This window comes from Epinephelus fuscoguttatus, linkage group LG1 (genome assembly GCF_011397635.1).
Source record: "Epinephelus fuscoguttatus linkage group LG1, E.fuscoguttatus.final_Chr_v1".
Taxonomy (NCBI): domain Eukaryota; kingdom Metazoa; phylum Chordata; class Actinopteri; order Perciformes; family Serranidae; genus Epinephelus; species Epinephelus fuscoguttatus.
Window position 1 is genome coordinate 52,304,176 of NC_064752.1, and position 23,783 is coordinate 52,327,958.

At 41.9% G+C, this 23,783-nt stretch overlaps 1 protein-coding gene across 1 annotated transcript in view; it reads right to left on the reverse strand.

Annotated features, from left to right (window-relative positions):
- Nucleotides 1–23,783, reverse strand: part of LOC125886092 (dihydropyridine-sensitive L-type skeletal muscle calcium channel subunit alpha-1-like) — a 542,543-nt gene that overhangs the window by 161,451 nt on the left and 357,309 nt on the right. The window lies entirely within an intron of this gene.

Below are 23,783 nucleotides of genomic sequence, written 5' to 3' on the forward strand. Positions count from 1 at the left end.
GAATGAAAAAATGAATGAATGAATTTTATTTCGAAAATGTGCAAAAAAAAACAAACAAACAAAACAAAACAAACAAAATTAAATTAAAAACATGCAAAAATGATCTTAAAGCACCATAAGCAATAAACCTAAACAATGTGTTACATGTCCGAAAAGGAGTAGGAAGAAGTTTACACTTACTAACTCCGACTCTATAATCATAATTCACATGTGCTACCCAATACAACACCAATATAAACACTATCCCTAATTTATATACATGCCAATGTCATATAAATATAAACAACTATCCCTATTTACAATCAGTATTTACAGCAATCCACATATAATGATATCCCTAATTATATTCATATAAATATAAACAGTTATCCCTACTTACAATCAATATTTACAACAATCCAAACATAATGCTATCCCTATTTATATACAACCCAGAACAATACAAAAATAATGACTATCCCAAGGTATATACAACCCCATATAACACAAATATAAACAATTTCACCTATCCTCCTCCATATATCTCTCTAGAAAAGTGTTTTTGTACCTCTTTTTGAACTGATTTATGTTTGTACTTCGTTTTAGCTCCAGCTCGAAACCATTCCACAAATTCACCCCACAGGCTGATATGCACATACTTTTCATTGTAGTTCGAATGCACATACTTTTCATTGTAGTTCGAGTTTTTTAAAAGTTAGTTCTCCTCTCAAATTATACACCCTTTCTCTTTATTTGAACATGTTCTGTATATTGTTTGGAAGTAGTTTATTTATTGTTTTATACATTACTTGTGCTGTTTTGAGTTTGACCAGATCTATAAACTTAAAGGTTTTCGACTTCAAAAACAGTGCGTTGGTGTGATCTCTGTATTCTACATTGGGTAACACTTTATATTAAGGTACTGTAATAAGCATTAATTAATGCTTAATAAGCACCACTTAATGCTAATGAGCACTTATAAGACAGAACAAGGTGTTTATTACCATTATTAAGACTATATGTGTTAATTATAGCATAATTAACAGTTATTATTGCATATAGGAGCATATTAAGCACTTAATAGAAACTTGATAACAGTTTATAAAGCTATCCTAAATATTAATTAATAAGATGTCTATTTACATCAATTACTAGAAATAATATATTAATTAGGGCGGCACGGTGGTGTGGTGGTTAGCACTGTCGCCTCACAGCAAGAGGGTTGCCGGTTCGTGTGGGAGCCCTTCTGTGCGGAGTTTGCATGTTCTCCCCGTGTCAGCGTGGGTTCTCTCCGGGCACTCCGGCTTCCTCCCACAGTCCAAAGACATGCAGATTGGGGACTAGGTTAATTGATAACTCTAAACTGTCCGCAGGTGTGAATGTGAGCGTGAATGGTTGTTTGTCTCTATGTGTCAGCCCTGTGATAGTCTGGCGAACTGTTCAGGGTGTACCCTGTCTCTCGCCCGATGTCAGCTGGGATAGGCTCCAGCCCCCCCGCGACCCTCAAGAGGATGAGCGGTTAATATTAATATATCTATTAATTATAGAACAATAACCACATTTATTACTGGTTTATAAGACACTATAAGACCCTATCAAATTAAATTAATAAGGTGTTATTAATAGTTAACAATGATCCTTTGCAGCTACTGGCTTTAAAGTGGGAACAGTGTCGTATAAAGGTTAATAAATTATTAATATGCTCTCAGGGCTCGAAACTAACGGTGTCCCGACGTCAGCAAAAAAAAAGTCAAAGCAATATCGAAATGGGTGTTATTTACAACGTCATTACATCTGTGTATCTGAATGTCGCTTTTGTCGCTTGAATAATTTCAATAAAAACTTATGAACAGCAAAAATACAGTGGCTTTTGCTGCACCTGATCTGGCTCCACATGCGCACGCATGCACACATACGGAACTCAACTCGCTGCATGACGGTCAAGCTGGGTGCCACTCGCCAGCTATGCTCGTCACTCCACATCAGAGCACAGAACTTAGCAATGCTGAGATGGTTGAAAAAACTGATGCAAGCTCCTCCAGTGCCGCTCCAGTGGAGTAGGATGTGACACTTGGCGTCGGGACTCCGAAGACGATGTTTCATCTGTTTCTGCCCCTGTGGTAAGTTAGTTTGTTAAAGTAGGCTATAGGCTAACATAAGCTTGTTGATTTTTAGCTAGTTCTAGTTCTTTGCGATAGCTAAGAAAGGGCGGCAGTAGCTCAGTCCATAGGGACTTGGGTTGGGAACCAGAGGGCCGCCTGTTCGAGTCCCCGTCCGGACCAAATATGGAGCATGGACTGGTGGCTGGAGAGGTGCCAGTTCACCTCCTGGGCACTGCCGAGGTGCCCTTGAGCAAGGCACCAAACCACCCAACCGCTCGGGGCGCCTGACCAAGGGCAGCCCCTCACTCTGACATCTCTCCACTTTGTGCATGTATAGGTCATGTTTGTGCATGTGTGTCTTTCGGACCTGTGTGTAATTGACAAGCAAGTGTGAAAACATTGAATTTCCCCTCAGGGGGATTAATAAAGTAAATAAACTTAAACTTAAACTTAACACTAACAACTCAGCTAATCATGTACATGATGGCCTTACAAAGTTGTAAAATGTGACTGTGTGTTCTAAATTTGGATGTTCATGATAATGACGGTAACGTTACAGTTAATCAGAAGAGGTGTACTCAGTTCATTCAGTCAGTAATAATTAGGCTAGCAACTTTAGCCTACGTGCGTGCATGCGTGTGTGTGTGTGTCGCAGCTCTTGGAGGGTGCTGCTAGAAATAGCTTCGGTAGCTAAGTGCATCGCTAATGACGTTCTGCGTGAGTTAAAGTGAGTTAAATGTGTGTGAAGATGCATATGGTTGAGATACAAGAGTGACAGTAAATGTGTGAAGCAAGATGAGCAGAGTGAATGTGTTAGGAGCATCGATGTTGTGTGTTGTATTATGTTGAGCAGGCTAATGGATATAGGCTGCGTCATGTTCATACTAACTCCTGCTGATTTGCTAACGCCATAGCCTGACTTCATTCCTCTCCATGGGGGCAATGGATCAGCGTTCTCGCCGCGCTCCCCGTCAGTACCCAGGCTCACCTGGGGAAGCCAATGATCCTTCCAGCAGACTAAATTCTTTCCCAAAGAATCCTAGTCACAGTCCCAAAGCCGAAAGCAGCAACAACGACCAGCCTCAAGAGCACATAGCTGTAGGACCTGCCCTCTTAACACAACTACAACTTAATGTTGAAGGCCTTTCCACAGCCAAGCGAAGGCTCATAAAACTCCTCGCCCACAAACACTCCACTTACGTTATATGCCTCCAAGAGACACACATTGGTACAGAGGAAGCAGGCCGGTACACCATCAATGGCTTCGACCTCCTTTGCTACGCTCCCCATACCAAGCATGGATGTGCCACCTATGTGCGCTCTGACATAGCTGAAGCAAACCATCTGACCACAACAACTTTCTCGGATACCATAACCATTGGTGGTTTCCACATAGCCAATGTGTACAAGCCACCTAGTGCCAAATGGGATCTGCAAGTCCTACCCACCCTACCCCACCCTGCCATCTATGTGGGGGACTTTAACAGCCATCACCCTGACTGGGGATACCCAGCAGCGGATAGTGATGGGGAGGCACTTTCAGAATGGGCATCCAGAAATGATCTTGGCCTGATACACGACCCCAGACAAAGAGGAATGTTTCATTCAGCCAGATGGAACAAGGATTATTCTCCTGACCTTTGCTGGGTCAGCTGCTTTAATGGAACCTCCTACCCTCCACAGATCCTCATTCTGGAAGATTTCCCACACAGCCAACACCGCCCCTCACTCCTACACATTGGCCTACAACTCCCAGTCATAAACAGCCCAAGGAAGATGCACTGGAACTTCCGCAAAGCCAACTGGAAGAAATACAGTGAAACCTTAGATCGGAGTGGTGTTACCATCCCACTCCACACCATCACTGTAGATGAAGCATACAACCGCTTCTGCAGCGCTGTCTACAAAGCCTCCCACACAGCAATCCCATGAGGCTACCGCCCCCTCTATGTCCCGTGCCTGGACGGAGAAAGCGCTGCCCTCCTGCAAGCCTACAGAACATCAGGGGACCCTGAGATGGCAGACCACCTCATTGAATCACTATCTACAGCCAGGCGGAAAAAATGGGAGGAGACAGTAGCTGAGCTGAACTTCACCCACTCTAGCAGGAAGTGTTGGAGCCTCATCCGCTGCCTAGGAGCTGCACAGAAACCCCCCGCCCAAAGCCGACCATCTGTCACACCCAGTCAAGTTGCATCCCACCTGGTGACCATTGCACAAGCAGCCCAAGACAAACAGACCAGAAGAGCAGTAACAACCGAACTAAAGACACTTCGGAGAACACCTGGAGAGGAAAGAAACCCTGAGCCCTTTGAGGTGGCTGAACTGGAGAAAGTCCTACAAGGCCTGAAATGTGGAAAGGCAGCAGGATATGACAACATTTCTCCAGAGTTCATGAAACATCTGGGCCCCCAAGCCCTAACCTGGCTGACCCAATTTTACACCAGGACCATACAGATGAAATCCATTCCAAAGACATGGCGGACAGCAAAAGTCATTGCCATACCAAAAACTGGCAAAGACCTCAAACTACCAGGAAGCTACCGACCAATCTCCCTACTCTGCGTCCCGTTCAAAATCCTGGAACGCCTTATACTGCAACGTATATCTCCAGGAGTAGAAGAGATTCTATGTGTGGATCACGCAGGTTTCCGCAAGAACCGCAGCACAGGAGAGCAAGTACTGGCCCAAACCACCTTCATCGAAAATGGCTTCCAGATTAAGTCAAAAACAGGGACAGTGTTTCTTGACCTCACCGCCGCCTATGATACTGTATGGCATAAAGGCCTCCTTCTGAAACTCACAAAAGCACTCCCTGCCTGGGCGACAGAAACCATCAAAACTCTGCTCTCCAACCGGAGGTTCAGAGTTCACCTCGGACAGAACAAGAGCGCTTGGAGAACACAGAAGAATGGGCTCCCGCAAGGGTCAGTTCTAGCACCAACCCTGTTTAATCTATACACAAACGACATCACCCATCACCAAATCCTGCACATTTATCTATGCAGATGACATCTGTCTGGCCTTCCAAGCACCAGACTTTGGTTCACTTGAGTGTGTGCTCAATGAGGACCTCGCCAAACTCGACCAGTACTGCAAAACCTGGCACCTAAAACCAAGCCCAGCAAAAACAGTCTCCAGTGTGTTCCACCTCCACAACGCTGAAGCTGCCAGAGAACTGAACATCCACCTAAGCGGACTTAAACTGAGGCACACCCCCACTCCAACTTACCTTGGAGTGACCCTTGACAGGACCCTGTCCTTCAAGGAACATCGTAAAGGGACGGCAGTTAAGGTGAAGTCCAGAAATAACCTGCTCTGCAAGCTTGCTGGCTCAAAATGGGGGCAGAAGCCCCCACACTGCGCACCTCAGCGCTGGCCCTGGCATACTCCTCAGCAGAATATTGCTGGTCCCTGGCACCAACCTCCCAAGGAGACAGTGGTCAACCCTAAACAGATTCAGGACTGGACATGGCCCCTGCCTGGCCAGCCTTCACAAGTGGGGCAGCAGCTCATGCTCACTTTGTGCTTGTGGAGAGGAGCAAACAATGCAACACATCACTGAAGCTTGCCCTCTACAAAGACTTGAAGGAGGCTTAGTCACCCTCCATACAGCAGATCAGACGGCAACTGTTTGGCTGAAGGACTTGCGTTCACTAAATAAATAAATTCCTCTCCATCAGTAAGGTTAAAGGAGTATTTCATACATTTTTGCTATTGAAATTTGTATCAGGCTCAGTGTGTGTTTTATTATCACTCTTGTGAAACCATTGTGAGAGTAATTCAGTACTAGGCTGTGGATTAAAAACAAGGGAAGTTAGATTAAATGTGTTTATGGGTTTAATACTGAATCTTCTCTTTCAGAGGGATGGGCTGACATTGCAGATGGTGTCTGCAGAAGACGACCCTGGCTCTTGTAGCCATGCAGGTAAACAAAATGAACTCCCTAGAGAGGAATTAATATGCTACGGTGTATGTTTAGCAATCGTGACAGTGAAAGTTTTTTTCTTCTGTATTTCAGACAGTCCCAGGTCAGCATCTGAAGCAGCTCCTGGATGAAGTGGGACCTTTTCCTGGAAACACCTTCTCTGGTGTAAAACCCAACAGGAAACAAGTGGATGATGATGACTTCCAAAAAGTGAAAGATAAACTACTCAATGGCTTCTGTGACAACCTCACCACGTGGTTTGACAACCTTGATGAGGGTGTCTTGAAGGCCGCTGCCACCATGTTTGACCTAAGCAACTGGCCTGAAGACATCACTGACCTGGCCACCTTTGGCCTGGCCGATGTTAAGACTTTTGTCACTCACTTTCAGAAAACTGACGGGTTACAGCGAGCTTTGTAGAACACTGTATTCACAAACAGCCAATCTAAGTAACAAAGCTTTTGAAAAAGCCATATGAACTCAGATCTGTCTTTTTTTTTTAACTCAACTAGGGGTTTCCAATCTTAGGGTACCTTAGGGTTTCCAATCCTTTTTTCCTGTTTTTGACAATAGCGGTTGCATTAAAAATCAATATGAAAAGGAAATATGTCCTTATGTTGTGTTTTCACCACCATTGGTAGGCTGAATTCTCAGAATAAAGCAGCTAATGCTGAATCAATCTGCTCACATTTTTACGTTCAAATAACTAGTTTGTCTTAGCATGCCATTTTGAGGAAATTAGATTCCCATGATCCTTTGCTAAAGAAAATAATAACATACTAGAGTGAAAAGAACACATCAGAATTCTTTAATGTTGAAATAATGATTGATATCTGGATGTTGCAATAGGTGCATAATTAACAGAATTATTATCTTCAGTGAGTGCATAATAAAGAGTTTATGAATCTCAACAACACACTGTTCCCACTTTAGATCCAGCAGCTGCAACGATGCATCATGAGCTGTTAGTAAGTGCATATTAATACATTTTTTAACCTTTATACAACACTGTTCCCACTTTAGATCCAGTAGCTGCAAAGATGCATTATGAGCAGATAAGAAGTGCATATTAATAGTTTATTAACCTTTATATGACACTGTTCCCACTTTAGATCCAGTAGCTGCAAAGAATCATTATTTACTATTAATAAGTGCATAATTAAGCATTTATTAACCACAATTTGGCATTTATATTAACTTCTTATAGTCTCATTAATGTTAATAAACACCTTATTAATTTAATCTTATAGGGTCTTCTAGTGTCTTATAAACCGTGGTTATTATTATATAATTAACCCATATAAATTATTATATAATTATAATTAATGTAAATAGACATCTTATTAATATTTAGTATAGGTTTATAAACCGTTACCAAAGTTTCTATCTATTTCTAAGTGCTTATAATGTTCCTAAAAGCAATTATAACTCAGTCAGTTATGCTGTAATAAACACTTAGTCTAGACTTATTAATGTTAATAAGCATCTTATACCATCCGAATGCTAGCGCCGCAGGGCCCACTAGCGCAGCGGCTGCCAGCGGCTGCCAGCGGTGCTGACGGCTCGGCGGGGGGGACCGAAGCGCCAAGAGATGAACACCGAGAAGGAGATCCACAGGGACTGCCACTTCTAACCGTGGAGAGGGCTACACCAGCAGCTGCCTCGGGTGTAATGATGCCTTCACCTGGGTCTCCAAAGTGGAGCCAAGTAGTGAAACGAGGGCAACGGAAGCGCACAGAGTCGGCCGATGCTAGACAGGGATTATACACCGGTAAATCGACAACGGGGCAGAAGAAAGCTGGTAAAACTATTGTGGGCACTGGAGCAGCTGGAGGGATCAAAGTTTTTGCCACTAAGTTCTCTCCAGAAATAGTCGCTGAAACTCTGCGTGCTCATCTTGAGGAGAAACTCTGTCGTGAGGTGTCATGTCAAAGAATTGTCACCATGAATAGCAGATACACTTCATTCAAAATATCCGCTGAATGCAAGGATGTAGGTGACATGTATAACCCGGAGATCTGGCCGGAGGGAGCGTATGTACGGCGCTTTTATGAACCTCGTAAAGCCGGATTTATTGGCGCTAATGTTAACGCTGTCGGTTTATCCGCTGGGGTTTTAAATGTGCCCGCTACTGGCATGACAGCCCAAGTCTGATGTTGCTATGGAGATAAGTGTCCTGTCTTACAACTGCCGTGGCCTGCGCTTGGGTCAGAATGCAGAGGATAAAGCGCATTGTTCTGGGTCAGTTGTTGGAGCACTGTGACATTCTGTGCTTACAGGAAACTTTTCTAGCTAAGCAGGATCTAAAAGGGCTAAACTCAATTAATGACAATTTCCATGGTGTTGGTGAGTCCACCACTGACCTCAGCATGGGCATAAAAAGGGGCAGAATACCAGGAGGTGTGGCAATTCTGTGGAACAAGAAACTGGACTCAGTGGTGAATGTCATCAGGCTTGGTGTGGACTGGTGTATTGCCATACACTTGACACAGCTTGATAAGGAATTTGTAATTTTAAATATTTATACCCCATATGAATGCCAGAATAATGAAGAAGACTATATGAATAAGCTGGCGTTTATTAGTTCTTTCTTAATAAATGAGCAATTTACTAGTGTCTTTATTGTCGGGGATATGAATGCAGATATTTCAGACAGCAGATCAGTATTTGCTAACCACCCGAATCATCTCTGTAGAGATAATAATCTAATACTGTCCAGCAGGGAGCTGTTGCCATCTGAAAGCTACACATATATAAGTGAGGCATGGCACACCACATCCTGGTTAGATCATTGTCTCTCAATAGCTGATGCTCACACTTCTTTGGCACATATGGAAATTTTATATAATGCATCTACCTCAGATCACATTCCTGTAAAGATGGTTCTTTGATGGGATAACATACCTGACACTGTAAAATGTGCAAACAGTTTTATTCCAGATCATGTGGACTGGCCCTCTCTTTTAGAGAAAGACATTGCTTCCTATTTTACTCACACTGATCAACTGTTGAGCAACATATATCTGCCAAGAGAGGCACTCATCTGTAAAAATACTAACTGTTCTAACATTAAACATAAAACGGATATCTCTGCAGTGTACATTGAGATTGTAACAGCTCTACTTAAAGCCAGTGAGCCTCTTCTTAAAAAAGAAGGGGAAAGCTAGACCTGGCTGGAACACGTATGTGGCTGAATTCTATACGGAAGCCTGTGAAGCTACTAAATCTTGGGCAATGGCTGGTAAACCAAGACAGGGACCTATCTATGAATACAAGAAGCATACAAACGCAAAATACACTGCCTGGCCAAAAAAAAAGTCACCACCAAAAAAAAAGGTCATACACTCTAATATTTCGTTGGACCGCCTTTAGCTTTGATTACGGCACACATTCGCTGTGGCATTGTTTCGATAAGCTTCTGCAATGTCACAAGATTTATTTCCATCCAGTGTTGCACCAAGATCTTGCATTGATGATGGTAGAGTCTGACCGCTGCGCAAAGCCTTCTCCAGCACATCCCAAAGATTCTCAATGGGGTTAAGGTCTGGACTCTGTGGTGGCCAATCCATGTGTGAAAATGATGTCTCATGCTCCCTGAACCAGTCTTTCACAATTTGAGCCCGATGAATCCTGGCATTGTCATCTTGGAATATGCCCGTGCCATCAGGGAAGAAAAAATCCATTGATGGAATAACCTGGTCATTCAGTATATTCAGGTAGTCAGCTGACCTCATTCTTTGAGCACATACTGTTGCTGAACCTAGACCTGACCAACTGCAGCAACCCCAGATCATAACACTGCTCCCACAGGCTTGTACAGTAGGCACTAGGCATGATGGGTGCATCACTTCATCTGCCTCTCTTCTTACCCTGATGCGCCCATCACTCTGGAACAGGGTAAATCTGGACTCATCAGACCACATGACCTTCTTCCATTGCTCCAGAGTCCAATCTTTATGCTCCCTAGGAAATTGAAGCCTTTTTTTCGGTTAGCCTCACTGATTAGTGGTTTTCTTAAGGCTACACAGCTGTTCAGTCCCAATCCCTTGAGTTCCCTTCGCATTGTGTGTGTGGAAATGCTCTTACTTTCACTATTAAACATAGCCCTGAGTTCTACTGTTGTTTTTCTTCGATTTGATCTCACCAAACGTTTAAGTGATCGCCGATCACGATCATTGAGGATTTTTTTCCGGCCACATTTCTTCCTCAAAGACGATGGGTCCCCACTATCCTTCCAGTTTTTAATAATGCGTTGGACAGTTCTTAACTCAATTTTAGTAGTTTCTGCAATCTCCTTAGATGTTTTCTCTGCTTGATGCATGCCAATGATTTGACCCTTCTCAAACAGACTAACATCTTTTCCACGACCACGGGATGTGTCTTTCGACATGGTTGTTTAGGAAATGAGAAGCAACTCATTGCACCAGTTGGGGTTAAATAACTTGTTGCCAGCTGAAAGATAATCGCCCATGCAGTAATTATCCAATAGGAGGCTCATACCTATTTGCTTAGTTAAATCCAGGTGGCGACTTTTTTTTTGGCCAGGCAGTGTATAAATATGCCATATGTTACATCAGTAAAAACGAGCAAACTTTGAGGGCTGACTCCATGGCCAAGAAACTTTTAGATAAAAACAGCAAAGCTTTCTGGAAAAAGGTAAAGTGTGTTAATAATTGCAAACCATCCTTACCATGTACAGTAGATGGAGTCTCTGATGCAAATGCTATTGCTGCACTCTGGCAACAGCATTATACTAAACTATTTAATTGTGTCCCGACTGAATGCTATCAAGTAGATAATGTTGAAGGTGTGAGTACAATTAAGACCCATGAGGTGTATCAAGTGATCAGTAACCTATCAGTCAATAAATCTACAGGTATGGATTCTATCTCTGCTGAACATCTCAAATTTGCCAGCTCAAGGTTAGCTCCGCTGCTTGCCCTGTGCTTCACTGCCTTCATGGTCCATGGCTGTCTTCCAGACTCTATGATGACAGTGCTGCTGGTCCCTGTTGTCAAGGATAAATCAGGAAAAGTATGCAGCTCAGACTCTTCTTGAAAGAGTCACTGCATTAATTATCTCTGCAGAAAATCAATTTGGCTTCAAATCTAAGCACAGTACGGATATGTGTATTTATGTTTTAAAAGAATTGTTGAGTAACTACAAAAGAAAAAACTCATCCATGTTTATATGTTTTTTAGATGCTTCCAAGGCATTTGACCGCGTGAACCATGGGAAGTTATTTAAAAAATTGAGCGAAGCAGGCGTCCCAAAATACAGTGGTGACAGTAGTGAGAATCCTGTCTTATTGGTATGCTCACCAAACTATGCTGGTGAAATGGGATAATTGTGTATCTGCTCCCTTTCAAGTCAGTAATGGAGACAGACAGGGGAGCATTCTATCTCCTATTTTATTTAATTTTTATATGAATAGTTTGTCAAAAGGGTTAAAAATGTGTAAAACTGGCTGTATGTTTGGCAGTACAGTGGTGAACCATCTCATGTACGCAGATGACTGTGTGCTACTGAGTCCGAGCTCAGCTGGTCTGCAGCAGCTCCTAAATGTGTGTTTCTTGTATGGAGAGCAACATGACATAAAATATAATGATGTAAAGAGTGTTATTATGATCTCCAGAACAAATGAGAATAAACATATGGTTTTCCCTGACTTTAAGCTGTCAGGTCATGTTTTAAAAACCTGTAGTCAGGTGAAATATCTTGGTCATGTGATCACAGACACACTGACTGATGATGAGGACATTCTGTGTCAGTCTCTCATGTTATATGTGCAAGCAAATGTACTGATACGGAAGTTCGGCTGTTGCTCTGATGGTGTGAAGCTGACTCTGTTTAAAGCTTATTGCACACCGCTATACACTGCACATCTGTGGTCAAATTATAAAAAAGCGAGCCTTCGGAGACTGCAAGTGGCATACAATGAGAATTTTGTTAAAACGACCCAGATGGACCAGCGCCACCGAAATGTTTGTGACTGCTCGAGTCAACACTCTCCAATCTGTCTTAAGAAACATCATGTTTAAGTTCATCTGCCGTCTGAATAACTCAGAAAATCAGATTGTTTTGGAAGTGACGAACATTGCATTTAGTGCCACACATTACACGTCACTGCTCTAGAAACACTGGTATAAGTATGTTGTTGTTGTTGTTGTCATTGTTGGTGTTGTTGTTGTTGTCATTGTCGTTGATGTTATTGCGGTTTGTACTGTTTTTTTTGTTTTGTTTTGGGGTTTTTTTGTTTTTTTTTTCCTTCTCTGTCTCTTTGTATTTGTTCTTAACTGGACCTAGAGTCTGCAATAAAAAGTATCTATCTATCTATCTATCTATCTATCTATCTATCTATCTATCTATCTATAAGTGCTCATTAACTGTTAATTTGTGCTTATTAAGCATTAATTAGCACTTATTACAGTACCTTAATATAAAGCGTTACCCTACATTCTTTATTGTCCATATGACTCTTTTTTGTAATCTGCATAATGGCAGTAGGGTGATTTTGTAGGTTTTTCCCCAGACCTCTACACAGTAACTTAAATATGGTAAAAGTAGAGAGCAGTACAAAGTGTGTAACGATTTGTGATCCAGAATGTGTTTTGACTTTCCCAGAACTGCAATGCAGATGGATATATGAATATAGTTTTGCTGTTGTTAAACGTGGTCCCTGTTTATTTCAATTATTGAAAAATGTTAGACTTTTTAGATTCTCTGTTCACCATGGAGGCATGCAAGGAAAACAATTTAATACAACACAGGGTGAGTAATTGAAATGCAAATGGTCACTTTGAGGGTGAAGTTTCTTTTATTAATTCTCTTCAAATAATAAAAGATGACAACCCAGGAGCAGTGATTTACCACAGTGTCCCAAAAAATGTCCATATAACATAAATTACTAAGTGTATATATGTGACTGGACATAGAAATGAGTGAACAGAATGCACAGCCACTGGGCAACACAGAGAATTTCTTTATACAAAAGAGCAAAGCAGGGTAGGAAGTTTATGATAGCTTGGCTATCATGTTTTTGTGAGGCGCAGACCTCTCCAGACACCTCACTCTCAGCTCAGCAAAATTTATGCTAACTTATACTATTTAAGTTATTTGAAAATATCGCCTATACCTTTGTGATTAATATTGGACAAGAATGATTATGTACAGCTTTGAGAAAGATCTCCTCCTGCTGACTCTGCTAACTGGCTGGTGAAAGTTTTCAAATGTAAACATTAGGGAAAAAAATCAAGGAAAAAGTGTAAAAGATGAGCTCCAGCTATAATCCTGACTGCATGGACAAACAAAAACCTCTCTGTGTCCTTATCTGCATCAGAGTCACAGAGGCAAACATGGAGGGATCAAACATCAGGTAAGATCTCTGCCATATAAATGTTCTCTACCGAGCATTTTGCAAGCCAACGTACAGGTGTTGGATAATAAAATAGACGATCCCTGTGCCTGCATCTCCCGCACCCTGGCAAGAGTAGGAGTGATCAGCTCTAGTCTGGGAGAGGCATACCGAAGGACATGCAACCACTCATCCGCCAGTGCACCCACCCCAATCGAAGTGCGCTGACTGACAAGAGAACAACAAGAGAACACTGAGCATTGTCCTCTGATGCAAAGAGGTCTGTCTCCTTTTGGCCATATTTCTCCCATATTCGAGCCACCACCTCTCTGTGGAATTTCCAGTTCTGCCTCTGTACAGTAAATCTGTCCCTTGGTTCAGTATAACCAGCACGTGTGTGGCTCTCAGCAGTAATAGGCATGAGCTGCTCCATACAATCAGCCTGTGTGCAAACATGTAATGATAACATGAGTGCAGCCCCCCTTGTCTGTTAAATCAATCAGTCAATCAATTTTATTTATAAAGCCCAATATCACAAATCAGGGCTTTACAGCATACGACATCCCTCTATCCTTTGGACCCTCGCAGCGGATAAGGAAGAAAAAAAAAAAAAACTTCAAGGATGAACAGACGTGTAATAAATGTTGTACACATCAGATCAACATAATAAATTTGCAGTCATCCATATGACAAAATGATACATAAAAAGAGACAGAGACATAGAGAGAAATTGAGACAGAGCCAGAGAGAGATGCAGGGCAAACAGTAATGACATTTGCTTACAACATTAATTTAAGTGATAATATTATAATAATAATAACAGTAACTGTGGTACAATATGTTGTAAGTATATATTAATATATGATATTATATGTATGTGACAATCATATGTGAATAATAGCAGTAGAAATATGACTAATGATAAAATGGTAGCGGAAGAGCAACTGAGGAGGGATCCCTCTTCCAGGATGGACAGATGTGCAATAGATGTCGTACAGAACAGATCAACATGATGATGATAAATTAACAGTAATCCGTATACAAAATAATAGAGAAAGAGAGACAAAGACAGAGAGAGATGCAGGACAGATGGTAATGACAGTAGCTTACAACAACATTAATTAAAGTAATAATATTATAATTCTAATTACGGCTATTGTGGTACAATATGTTGAAAGTATATATTAATATCTGATAGTATACATATGTGACAATAATCATATGCGTATAATAACAGTAGAAATATGACTAGCGATGGCTTCTCCCTCTGCTCTCTGTTGCTCGGTGTGCCAAATGTTCAGTTATGCCTCTGCCTCCTTTAGCGACAGTGGTAATTGTAATAAGTGTAGCTTATTTGCTGCGTTGGAGGCGAGGCTTAGTGAATTAGAAGCGCGGCTCCGCACCATGGAAAACCATTCAGTAGCTGCGGTAGTTAGCCAGCCCCCTGTAGCCGGTGCGGAGCCACATAGCATAGCCTTAGCCTCTGCTAACTGTCCTCCGGTAACTCCCGTTCAGCCGGGAGGTTGGGTTACAGTCCGCCAGAAGCACAGCTCCAAGCCGAAGCCCACGGCTCACCACCAGCCTGTTCACGTTTCCAACCGCTTTTCCCCACTCAGCGACACACCCGCTGAGGATAAAACTCTGGTTATTGGCAGCTCTATTCTGAGAAACGTGAAATTAGCAACACCAGCGACCATAGTCAAATGTATCCCTGGGGCCAGAGCGGGCGACATAGAATCAAATTTAAAACTGCTGGCTAAAGCTAAACGTAGATTCAGTAAGATTGTTATTCACGTCGGCGCAATGACACCCGTTACGCCAATCGGAGGTCACTAAAATTAATATTGCCTCGGTGTGTGAATACGCAAAAACGATGTCGGACTCCGTAGTTTTCTCTGGACCCCTCCCAAATCTGACCAGTGATGACATGTTTAGCCGCATGTCATCATTTAACCGCTGGCTGTCCAGGTGGTGTCCAACAAACGATGTGGGTTTCGTTAATAATTGGCAAACTTTCTGGGGAAAACCTGGTCTTATGAGGAGAGACGGCATTCATCCCACCTTGGATGGAGCTGCTCTCATTTCTAGGAACCTGGCAATCTTTATTAGTAATTTAAATCCCTGACAACCCAGAGTTGAGACCAGGACTCAGAGTCGCAGTCCTATACGCCTCTCTGAGCTTCTAGTTCAGTTACCCAGTCATAGTTTTCATAGTTTTATACAAACGGTGTCTGTCCCCCGACCACCTAAATTATTTAAATCTAAAATTAAACAAAGAGGAGTTGTGCATAACAACCTCATAAAAATTAAAACCTCTTCTGTGACAGAAAGACAAAACAGGAGAATTAAATGCGGACTGTTAAATATCAGGTCTCTATCGTCTAAAGCAGTGTTAGTAAACGAATTAATATCAGATAATCATATTGATTTACTCAGTCTCACTGAAACCTGGCTGTGTCCAGATGAATATGTTAGTCTAAATGAGTCCACTCCTCCCAGTCATAATAATACCCACATTCCTCGAGGCAGCGGCCGAGGAGGGGGAGTTGCAGCCATTTTTAACTCTGGTCTGTTAATCAGCCCTAAACCTAAACTAGATTATAATTCATTTGAAAGCCTCGTTCTTAGTCTTTTACATCCAACCTGGAAAACCTCGCAGCCACTTTTATTTGTTGTAATATACCGTGCTACTGGCCCGTATTCTGAATTTGTATCTGAATTCTCAGAGTTTTTATCCAGTTTAGTTCTTAAATCAGATAAAGTTATTATTGTAGGCGATTTTAACATTCATGTCGACGTTGATAATGACTCCCTGGCTACTGTGTTTATCTCATTATTAGACTCCATTGGCTTCAGTCAGGGTGTACATGAACCCACTCACTGTTTTAACCATACCCTCGATCTAGTTCTGACGTATGGAATTGAAATTGATAACCTAAAAGTCTTTCCACAGAATCCCTCACTATCGGATCATTATCTGATTACTTTTGATTTCTTTTTACTTGATCACACGCCACTCAGCAACAGTTACTATACTAGATGTTTATCAGATAGTGCTGTCGCAAAATTTAAGGAAAAGATTACTCCGTCATTAAATTCAATACCAAGTCCCTCAGTAACAGAGGTTTCCCGTACCGACTTTGATCATTTTGTCGATAGCACCGTAGGCTCGCTGCAAACAACACTTGACTCTGCAGCTCCTCTTAAAAAGAAGTTAAAAAAGCAAAGAAAGTTCGCTCCTTGGTATAACTCTCAAACCCGTAAATTAAAACAAATATCGCGAAGGTTGGAAAGGAATTGGCGATTAACCAAACTGGAAGAATCTCGTTTAATCTGGACAGACAGTCTCAAAACTTATAAGAGGGGCCTCCGCAATGCCAGAGCAAACTATTACTCAGCATTAATAGAAGACAATAAGAACAACCCCAGGTTTCTTTTCAGCACTGTAGCCAGGCTGACTGAAAGTCAAAGCTCTATTGAGCCTTGTATTCCTTTAGCCCTTAGCAGTAATGATTTTATGAGCTTTTTTAATGACAAAATTCTAACTATTAGAGGCAAAATTCATGACCTCCTGTCCTCAGATAGTACCTATCTAACCTCAAACACAGCTGTAAAACCTAATATATATTTAGATTGCTTCTCCTCAATTTCTCTTCAAGAATTGACTGTAGTGATTTCTTCATCCAAATCATCAACGTGTCTCTTAGACCCCATCCCAACTAGGCTACTTAAGGAGGTCTTTCCTTTAGTTAACACTCATATATTAGATATGATCAATATATCCTTATTAACAGGCTATGTACCACAGTCTTTTAAGGTAGCTGTAATTAAACCTCTCCTAAAAAAGCCCACCCTGGATCCAGAGGTGTTAGCCAACTATAGACCAATATCTAATCTTCCCTTTATGTCAAAGATCCTTGAGAAAGTAGTCGCAGACCAGCTGTGTGATTTTCTCCATGATAATAATTTATTTGAGGAATTTCAGTCAGGATTTAGAGTGCATCATAGCACTGAGACAGCACTAGTTAAAATTACAAATGACCTTCTGATTGCTTCGGACAAAGGATTTGTCTCTGTACTTGTTTTATTAGATCTTAGTGCGGCGTTTGACACAATTGACCATCAAATTCTGCTGCAGAGACTGGATCACTTAATTGGCCTAAAAGGTTCTGCACTAAGCTGGTTTAAATCTTATTTATCTGATTGTTTTCAGTTTGTTCACGTTCATAATGAATCGTCATTATGTACCAAAGTTTGTTTTGGAGTTCCATGAGTTCTGTGCTCGGACCAATCCTGTTTACTCTATATATGCTTCCTTTAGGTAACATCATTAGAAATCACTCTATAAATTTCCATTGTTATGCGGATGATACTCAGTTGTATTTATCGATGAAGCCAGAAGAAAGTAATCAATTAACTAAACTCCATAATTGCCTTAAGGACATAAAAACTTGGATGAGCACCAATTTCCTGATGTTAAATTCAGACAAAACTGAAGTTATTGTTCTTGGCCCCAAACAACTCAGAGACTCTTTATCTGATGACATAGTTTCTCTTGATGGCATTGCTCTGGCCTCTAGCACTACCGTAAGAAACCTCGGAGTAATATTTGATCAAGATTTGTCTTTTAATTCTCATTTAAAACAAACCTCACGGACTGCATTTTTTCATCTGCGTAATATTGCGAAAATTAGGCCTATCCTGACCCGAAAAGATGCAGAAAAATTGGTCCACGCTTTTGTTACCTCTAGGCTGGATTACTGTAACTCTCTGTTATCAGGTAGCTCTAGTAAGTCCTTAAAAACTCTCCAGCTAATTCAGAATGCAGCAGCACGTGTACTAACAGGAACTAAGAAACGAGATCATATTTCTCCTGTTTTAGCTTCACTGCACTGGCTCCCTGTAAAATCCAGAATTGAATTTAAAATCCTACTGTTAACTTATAAAGCTCTAAATGGTCAAGCTCCGTCATATCTTAGAGAGCTCAGAGTGCCTTATTATCCCACCAGAACACTGCGCTCTGAGAACGCAGGGTTACTCGTGGTCCCTAAAGTCTCCAAAAGTAGATCAGGAGCCAGAGCCTTCAGCTATCAGGCTCCTCTCCTGTGGAATCATCTTCCTGTTACGGTCCGGGAGGCAGACACCGTCTTCACATTTAAGACTAGACTTAAGACTTTCCTCTTTGATAAAGCTTATAGTTAGGGCTGGCTCAGGCTTGCCCTGTACCAGCCCCTAGTTAGGCTGACTTAGGCCTAGTCTGCCGGAGGACACCGGGCACCTTCTCTTCTTCTCTCTCTCTCTCTCTCTCTCTCTCTCGTATTCTATTACTGCATCTTGCTAACTCGGCCATTCTGGATGTCACTAACTTGGCTTCTTCTCCGGAGCCTTTGTGCTCCACTGTCTCTCAGATTAATTCATATCGCAGCGGTGCCTGGACAGCGTGACGTGTGTGGTTGTGCTGCTGCCGTGGTCCTGCCAGATGCCTCCTGCTGCTGCTGCCATCATGAGTCATTAGTCATACTTCTACTGTTATTATACACGACTATTGTCACACATGTATACTGCCAGATATTAATACATACTTTCAACATATTGTACCACAGTAGCCAGAACTATAACTATAATATTATTACTTTCAATAATGTTGTTGTAAGCTACTGTCATTACCTGCATCTCTCTCTCTCTCTCTCTCTCTCTCTCTCTCTCTCTGTCTCATTGTGTCATGTGGATTACTGTTAATTTGTTATGCTGATCTGTTCTGTACGACATCTATTGCACGTCTGTCCGTCCTGGAAGAGGGATCCCTCCTCAGTTACTCTTCCTGAGGTTTCTACTGGGTTTTTTTCCCCATTAAAGGGTTTTCTTTGGGGAGTTTTTCCTTATCCGCTGCGAGGGTCATAAGGACAGAGGGATGTCGTATGCTGTAAAGCCCTGTGAGGCAAATTGTGATTTGTGATATCGGGCTGTATAAATAAAATTGATTGAAATTGAATTGATGACTAATGATAACAGCAGCAGGAGGCATCAGGCAGGACCACGGCAGCAGCACAACCACACACGCCACACTATCCAGGCACCGCTGCGATATAAGTTAACCTGCGAGACAGTGGAGCACAAAGGCTCCAGGAAGAAGCCGAGTTAGTTGTAGTAACAGGACTTGAGTGTTAGCAAATGAGAGAGAGAGAGAGAGAGAGAGAGAGAGAGAGAGAGAGGGAGAGAGAGAAGGAGAGAAGGTGCCCGGTGTATTATAGGAGGTCCCCCGGCAGACTAGGCCTGAGTCAGCCTGCTGATATACGCCACTATTCTGTCCTTGCAGAGCATGATGCCCTCTTAGAAAGAGCAAAGCATTTTTCAGTGCCAGTGAGACAACAAGTTACACGTAGTGTACATGAACAAACTGCATCTGTGAGCTCAGCCTGAGACAAACTCTAAAGTTTAGCCATGCCCCCCTTTTGAAAGAGTGCAAGATTGAAAGGCTTTTATCCTTTCAACCAATAGACGTGCTTTGAACACAAGTAAAATTAAAGCTGCAAGCAGTGATGAATGGGACCTCGGGCTCTCGCTGTTGGCCTCCAGCTCACATAGATAGTGCGGATTATTCGTGTGTGTGTGTGTGTGTGTGTGTGTGTGTGTGTGTAGTTGTGTTATCAGGAAGCTCTGTTTATCATGGAGACCAAACTTGTTTTGAAATTTAGTTTACAGACCGGTTTTTTGAAGTTGTGCTTTATAGTGTGTGTGTGTATGTGTGTTTTGTAATGGGAGCCAATAATGACACATGCTGCTCAGGCTTGATTTGTCTGTTTATAAAGCACAATGAATTAGTTATTGTCCAATTATTTGTTTCATTTTTTGCATGTGTGTTTATGTGGGGGTGTGTGTGTGTGTGTGTGTGTTCAGGGAGGGGTGTCGGGGTGTGTGTGTGTGTGTGTGTGTGTGTGTGTGTGTAGTTGTGCTGTCAGGAAGCTCTGTTTATCATGGAGACAAAACATCTTTTGAAATTTTGTTTACAGACCTGTAGTTTGCATTTGGGGCCAAGTCAATGGTCAGGAGGACACATGATATCGTATGACAAAAAGGGCATAAAACATGAAAAAAAAATACAAAACTTAATATCTATGGTTAGTTCTGAAGTTGTTGAAAAGATCTGATGCAGTGAAAGTGGAAAAAAAAATTGTATATTGCAATTTTGTTACACTTTTATGAGAGGGACTGCTCTGGGTCCTTCGGTTAATACAGTAGGAGCCACTCAAAAGTTCCCCTGTTTCCATGACTGAACCTCAGCAGGTCCGCGGCAGGTCCGTGCCAGATCCGTGATTGCTCCATGCAAGCCTGCCGCCTGCTCTGTGGAGTTAATTTAATCCCCCACGATGACGTAGGAAATGCAGACCTGACTTGTAACGCCCCTAGAGTCCTGTGTGAAAACCAGTTGCAATGCTTCATTTGTCCATGGGGAGGAGTGATTATCACCAAAATACTGTAATATCTGCAGATTTGGGAAAGACGGCTTATCAGCTGGTCCATGGCTCCACAGAGCCACTGTTTACCCTAGTAGCATTTTATGACTAGGTCGAATTACAACTACTGTATGCAACCCATATTTTTTTAAATAATATTACCATGTGAAAAGCCAAGAGGACGCTCTCTTTTTATCTTTCAAAACCTACTTGTCCCTGTGTTTCCCGTTAATTAGGCTACTGCATCTCATTTACCGTGCTCTGTGTGACTTTTTTTGCCGTGTTATCATGATTCAAACTGAGGTATTTGGAGAAGATCCAAGAAATAAATACTGCATCTCATTTACCGTGCTCTGTGTGACTTTTTGCCGTGTTATCATGATTCAAACTGAGGTATTTGGAGAAGATCCAAGAAATAAATAACATCGATCCGTACGAGCTACCTGCAGCTGGAGCAGGGACCTAGACGCGTTGCCACCCTGTACCTACATGCAGTTGGTTCACTACTTAGTTTTCTTAGTTTTCGGCATTAGTTACTATACTATGCAGGAATTTAAAAGCCTGAAATCACTGGACAGTCCCACTAAGACATGTCATAATGGTAACTTATGTGTGTTCTGTGCGTAAAAGGCAGCCGTGGACCACACTTTGCCACGATGACACACACACACACTCACTCACTCACTCACAAGGTGAAAACAATACCAGGCGTCGCGGTGTGTCACAGCTGGTAAAAATGTTATTTAATAAGTTCACCAGCAATTTGTCTTTGTATAGAGTGTCCCTGGTACTTTGGATAATCCACAGATCTCACTGTCAAGATTTTTTGTCATAGGGACTTCAGCTGGGTCACTGTTTCTGAAAAGATGTGTTGCTTTTGAATCTGTTACATGTTTCCAATATTGTGAGCATCGCAAAATGAAATGCCTTCCACTGTATTGGAAGGTGGAGGCATCAATATCAGATATCTCAAAATAAATCCAAAATGATCCGCATGGCGAGGTAGCCGTGCATCAGCCAGGATGTGCATCTCCACTGTGTAGCCTCCTGCTCAGATGCAGGCAGCATATATTTCCCTCTCTGCACAGAGATTTATAGTAACCACGTTTTATAGTGAGCAGCATATACATGTCCTCTACAAATCCCAACCAAATTTGGATGAACGAGTCACATGCAATCTGACAGGAAACAAAGGCTGCTCATCGGTCCGTGCGCCGCTGTATGCAGGATGCATGGATTACATGAGAGGAGCGAAAGGATCCACGGTATAATTAACCACAAAACACATAAATAACTTCATATTACTGGCGTGTAACACTCATTAATGCTTAAGCTGAGTCCTCTACGAAATGAGAATGTCCATTTGAAATAATCTTCTCATGTTTAATGTCCGAAAATGAATTAAATTTGTTCAAGGCGTCAAACTGATCTTTGTGCATGATGATCTTAAACACACTTGACTGACTTATATTTTCGTTAGGCTATTATTTTTTTCGTTATTGTATAATTATTTTCAGTAAATCAGGCAAGCTTATTCTATTGGAATTTATATTTATTTTTGTATGACATTTTACACAGCTGCAATACGCAGCCGAGTGGTATTTCTCCAAAATGTAATAAGAAAGACAGTAGAGTTTTTTTTGCCATTTGCGTGTTTTTATTGACGGTGCAAACACAATTAGGCTACACAATCAATGAAAGCCCAGGCGCGGTGCTGAAATCCCCGCTGCTGCTGACAGCAGACCGGGGGAGAAAAAAGACGCTTCTTTGCTCTGTGCTTTCAGAAAATAACCATCATCCCTGCAGACAGGGGCAAAAGGATCAGTGCGCAGCCTCCGTTTCCTTTCTGATTGCGTCCGTCTCGTTCATTCAAACTTTGCAAACACGGTTGGGATTTGTAGGGGACATATGTATGCTGCTCACTATAAAATGTGTTTCCTATAAATAAATGCATCTCTGTGCAGAGAAGGCTTAAAATCTTGATGCCTGCAGAACCTCGCTCTGGTTAGACAGCGAGCCAGGAGTGCGCAAGACCACCTTTTATTTTTTATTTATTTTTTATTTTACCCATTATCAAACCTGAATTCAACTTATAATGACATGACAGTAAAAATATTGATTGGTTCTCTGTTGATTTTTAAGGCTTTACTGTAGGATACTATATAACCTGCATTGGTACCGCTGCCCACCGCTACGGTGGGCGGAGGAATTAATAAAATAAATTAAAAAAGAATCATTAAATAGGCTACAAACACATTTCTCCCAGTCAGAGCCAACATAAAAATTAGTTCAGTGAATTCCTGCTGTATGTTAGTGTGTTGGTTTTTTATCCATGAAAGCCAGGGACACTTGGCTCCAACACACATTAAAGAACTTCACGTCACGTCACTTCAAAAATTAAATATGTTTATTTTACAATATCAGAATAATTAAAGCAGCTGTGTGGAACTTTTTACCATTAATAAAACTGTCGCTAGTTCGTATCATCCCCCCTTGAAGATCTGCATATTTATTTGAACCCAACAGCGACAAAAAAGCCTTTCTCTATATAGCTATTTAGCGTAGCCTCGCTCAGGTTGGACGCACAGCGGAAGTCAGCAAACCAGAATACGGCACCCAAGGCAGAAGTGATTCTGCTCGCCCGCAGTGGCCTGCAGTGATTAAACCACAGAAGAAGGAGCCGTGTTTACAGTGTTCTCCAAGTAAGCAGTACGCAACGGGCATTGCTGAACACATAACACCTAACAGTTTTACCAGAGATGTATCTATGAGGACTTGGTTGTACTTTTGATGCCAGCACGGCAGCTGGCTGGCAGCCGGCTGGGATTTGGCTGGCATTTGGCTGGCAGCCAGCTGACAGCTGGCTGGGAAAGGGAACTTTTGAGTGGCTCCAACTGTAACTGTAATTTTGTAGAATAAACTCTCATAGTTCCAAAAATAATAACGCATCAAAATCAGTGTTGTTA